This window comes from Coregonus clupeaformis, chromosome 24, assembly GCF_020615455.1.
Source record: "Coregonus clupeaformis isolate EN_2021a chromosome 24, ASM2061545v1, whole genome shotgun sequence".
Classification (NCBI taxonomy): domain Eukaryota; kingdom Metazoa; phylum Chordata; class Actinopteri; order Salmoniformes; family Salmonidae; genus Coregonus; species Coregonus clupeaformis.
Genome location: NC_059215.1, coordinates 20819908 through 20825035, shown reverse-complemented (window position 1 = coordinate 20825035; position 5128 = coordinate 20819908). Strand labels below are relative to the sequence as shown.

The 5128-nt window shown below is 37.9% G+C and overlaps 1 long non-coding RNA gene across 2 annotated transcripts; it reads left to right on the top strand.

Moving 5' to 3' along the window:
• The first annotated feature begins 977 nt into the window (after positions 1-977).
• Positions 978-4434, top strand: LOC121537514. 2 transcript variants are annotated; one of them, XR_005995091.2, is made up of 5 exons: positions 978-1085; positions 1287-1393; positions 1557-1606; positions 3063-3158; positions 4074-4434. It is a non-coding gene; the product is annotated as an uncharacterized LOC121537514 (long non-coding RNA). The 2 variants fall into 2 exon arrangements; XR_006657321.1 differs by having other exon boundaries at positions 1284-1393.
• The last annotated feature ends 694 nt before the right edge of the window (positions 4435-5128 follow it).

Sequence of the window (5128 nt, the reverse complement as noted above, 5' to 3'; positions counted from 1 at the left end):
TATGGCTTTAGAAGCTTCTGATAGGCTAATTGACATCATTTGAGTAAATTGGAGGTGTACCTGTGGATGTATTTCAAGGCCTACCAAACTCAATGCCTCTTTGCTTGACATCATGGGAAAATCAAAAGAAATCAGCAAAGACCTCAGAAGAAAATTGTAGACCTCTACAAGTCTGGTTCATTACATTTACATTTACATTTACATTTTAGTCATTTAGCAGACGCTCTTATCCAGAGCGACTTACATTATCTATTTTTTATTTTTATTTTTCATACTGGCCCCCCGTGGGAATCGAACCCACAACCCTGGCGTTGCAAACGCCATGCTCTACATCCCTGCCGGCCATTCCCTCCCCTACCCTGGACGACGCTGGGCCAATTGTGCGCCGCCCCATGGGTTCATCCTTGGGAGCAATTTCCAAACGCCTGTAGGTACCACGTTCATCTGTACAAACAATTGTACGCAAGTATAAACACCATGGGACCACGCAGCCGTCATACCGTTCAGGAATGAGACGCATTCTGTCTCAAAGAGATGAACGTACTTTGGTGCGAAAAGTGCAAATCAATCCAGGAACAACAGCAAAGGACCTTGTGAAGATGCTGGAGGAAACGGGTACAAAAGTATCTATATCCACAGTACACTGTAATCCCAAACAGTTGTACTAGCTCATAAGTAATAAGGTCATAACAGTCAAATGTCGTTATGCAGTTGACCAAACTATAAAGTGTTGAGCTCTGTTGAGATTTATGCCACTTTAATTGAAGAGGGCTCAATATTTTATAGGTAATTTGTGTGGAACGCTCAAAAAGTTTAGGTAGTGTCATGACGTTATCGACGTCATGACGTTCTGGTGGGTGGGTCATCTCTCCCTCAGGAAAGCTGAGTCAGCCATCTTGAATTTGCTTTGATGCGGGGATGTTTGGGCCGCCCGTGTGGATGTGGAACACAGTTTAATTTGTTTTAATTTATTTGCAATGCGCAGTTTTATGCTGCTCGCTTGAAACCACCACCACCTCCGTTTTTATCATTAGTCTTATTGCCTTCGTTTTCTTAAGCGCCATCTTATCATCACCTCTGATTTGGTAAGTAACTCTGTTGTTTTTTTAAAAATTGAATTTTGATAGTCTTAAATGTGGAACTGGGAATACATTTGTACAATGTGCACAGTGAATATTTGTTGTAAATAGTTTAAAAATCTAAGTAATTGTAACTTTAGAAGTTGTTAAATATGTGACAAATACGTTACGTTACTTCATCTTACAACGGTGTAACGTTATCAGCAGGTTTCCTGGATGAACTACATTTCCCATAATGCATGTTTGCCCGGGACATTGACGGTGGAGGAAGGTCCATGAGTTTTCGCTGTTCGCCGGTAATGCAAGTGCGTACTGTGAGTATACTTATTTCAATAAGTGTCTGCCTTACACAGTAAATATGTTACGTTATCGAGCTGTGTGTACGTGTGTGCTAGCGTGAAACGAACAATGCTAAACAACATAATGTGAGTGTGTTATCATGATGCTAACCAGGCCTGTGTTTGTATTTCTTCCTAGGCTCAAGTGTGTGGTTGTGAGATCATCTCGAAATCCTTTTAACAGTTCAGGTAGGATGTATTATGAAATAGTGTTACTAATGTAATACATTGCTAAAACCAAGTATAGAGTGTATTTGTTATAATTCATTGGTATTAGATTTAAAAGGTGATTGAATAGCTCTTGATTTGTAATGCCATTAATGCATTTCTTTTGAAGCAATGTTTTAAAAAAATTTACAAGTGAATAGGTTGGTTTACTTTTAAGTTTAAATTTCCCACGGATCTCGTAAAAGTTTTGACCAATGAGGTAACTTGTTAAGTTGTGGCCAATGGGAGAGTGGACTGGTTACTGGGAAAGAAAAGGGAGGGAAAAGTTGAAAGAAGGGAGAGGAGAGACGTTAGTGGGGTTGGTGAAGGAAAAACGACCAAAGGAAACGATAAAGAGAGAACAAAACCATACCTACAGAGTTTTTTTAAAGGGAAATCCTGATTTTATTTCTATAAGAGAGTGTTTATTATTTAGTTAAGAAAGACCAAGTGGAGACTGAAGCTGCCGTCGCATTGTGGAGACATTCGACATCCTAGAGGTTAGCCTAGCATCGTGCAAGACTTGGAGAGAATTGCTTGTGACGATCAACGAGTTCGGGTTTCCAACGGATGTCTGTTGCTGCTACCGAGTACTGGCTGCATTGATAGCTGTGTTCGGGGTGGATCTTGTGAGGACACCTGCACGGAACTACTATATTTTGCTGAGGCATTATCTACAAGTAGTGAGTAACTACAAATGTGGGGTGGACTTCGGGACTTTATGTATGTCGTCATTTTTTTTATGAGCTCCAACGCGCGCCCAGGGTTTAAGCAAGCTTGCAAATAATTTGGACATGGGGTTGTGGAAAAATCATTGGGGTTTATAATTTGTATTTCTTTTGATGTGATACATTGAACATTTGATTAATATAGATCTTGAACCTTATGTCTGTTGTATTGGTGGAGTCATTTACTGTTTCAGTTTCATTTAATGCATGGGAAAGCATATCCTTATAACAATAACCAAGTCTATAATCATTCTATCTGAAGTTAATACCCTATTTGTCATTCACCCTAGCAAGTTTACAATAGAGATTCTTATTGGAGATGTCCTTCTCACCTAATATCCCATGCTGTTCAGATATTCTAAATAAGGTAATATTGTGAGAGTCAAATTCGAGCCTGGTGAGAGGGTTACACTAATAATTGGTTTTATTTTATGTGTTTCCACAGTCATTCTTTTGCTATTTCTCTAAATGTTTTTATCTCAACTGTGGGGTCAACAGTTGATCACTTGAACCCTTTATTAATACTTTGTTAAATACAAAGAACAACAACAGAAATAGCAGATCTATAAGCACACAACTTTGATGCTTTGCTTGTTAATATCTAACTTGCTTATCTTTTAACATTTTCATTTTTACTATAATTAGTGTACAATGAATGTTTTTGATATTTGTGTAATTATTATTGTACTGGATATTTTTTGTCCATGTAGGAACAACGTGATGTAAATATGAGACGGGCCCTCGTCCTTCGTGCACTTCCTGTGTACCTGCGTGAAGATGCCTCCAAGTTTTTCAGGACCTGTAATGTAAGTGTACTGGCCTCACTATCAATCCCTTTGCTTAGCTATTCAGTCAGCTTAAACATGACATCACTCAAAGAACTCTAGGAGAACCAGAGGGGCATTCCAGAAAGCAGGTTATGTGAAAACCATCAGTATAGCCAATTGTATTTTTTCCAACAACGTAATTTCAAAGTCCGTCTTTCTAGTTTGTCGCCGCATTGAGTATGACATAAAATGTTTTTATATTTCATTTTCAGCCGATTTAAATAAAACAAAATAGCCTAAAATAAAACATTGAACAACATTCAACCACTTCCTTAAAGGCTAATATAAAATAAAGTGATGTTAAATTCAAAATGAAAAGACGACTGCATCTGAAACTCTGTCAGTGATTTATATAACAGCCGCAGCCAGAAAATGTCTGCTTCCTGTTTTCTCCCGTTGCCATGGTGAATAACCGTATCGGAGCTCCATTGATGATGGCTTTTTACTAGTCGTCAGGCACAAGCTCAACTCCGAGTTAACGTACTCTGAGTCAACTTACCTAACTCAGATCAGCTGTTCTGTAACTGAAAACTCAGTTTCACTTCACAGGGTAAGTCAACTCTGAGTTCAGGGTTAGGCTCAGTTTGTTGAACCTCCTTTCTGGAATAGCCCCCAGGACCTGTTTATGAAGTTTCCTTGAGTTGTTATTCTGTAAACTGACATGTAGAAATTACATAAATGAAAAGGTAAGTATAAAGAATTCCACTAAACAAAAGTATGCTTACAGGTAGGTGTGAAACTAACATAAAATAATAAGCATGTGTAAAGAAAATAGTTTAAACATGTAGCTTAGTTGCAGTCTAAGTGCAAAGTGACCGTAATGTCTAGACATCATTAGCATGATTTGTATCCTTGAGGGGCTGAACTCATTTTTGTATTATTTGTGTTTTATAGTCAGCAGATGGTCCAGACCTCACTGACACTCCGGTGGCTCTCCTGACAGTTGTCACTGATGATACTACTGATGCGGCCCTCTTCAGCCCTGAGAGCATCTGTATTGTCGTGGAAGATGAAATACTTGTGAGTGGTCCCACAAACCTGGCTGACTCATTTCTCCTGCTCTTTGGGTATGTCTATGCACTAGACCTACAGTACCCAAAGAATCTTGAGCTTACATTCACATTTATCCAAAAAGTTGTGATGTGTCTTGAGGACAACAAACCACTGAAAGGGCGTCTACTGACACTGAAGAATGATTTGTTCAATGAGTGAATCACTCAGAATGGACTATTTGTTGAGCTGAGTATTGAGGATGTTTTTTCCCCTCTTTACAAATGTAATAATTTGCCTCTTCTACCTCATGTTTAATATGTTACACTGTTTGCCTCTTCTACCTCAGATTTAATACATTGATTGTTAATAGATAAATATCACAACATTGACGTATTGCCAAGCCCAAGTTTTTGTACTGTACTTGTGGGAAACGACTGTTGAATTCATGCACTATACATGTTTAATGTTGTGTGACCTAATGCTTACCTTGATGTTGCCAGTTGAAGTACGGCACAGTAGAAAACAGTACTTTTATTTGAATGTTTTATTTTTAAAAAGTGAGTTGCAGCCTTCAAGGTACAGTAAGTGGCAAAACGTTTTAAATGGCTCCACATTCTAATAGTTGTCATTGCTGTTGAGGATGGATTATAATTAGAATCTTATTTAATTTTATCATGAAGCCTTTGTGAGTTTTTATCATAATGTTTTCTGAATAATGTGATATGGAGACCCAAAATACTGAATCTACCCGCTGTAGCAATGACCACCATCAGAATATTGAACTATTAACACTTAATGTACTTTAAAACACATTTTGTTTTTATGGAGTCATTTCCTTTTCCTTTTTTGTTTTAATTTATGACAAGCACTTTGTTTTGACTGAGCTCCTTTTGATTCGTGCCTTTTTAAAAGCACATTGTGTTGAATAAAAAAAAAGTTAAATTGTCACTGTGGTG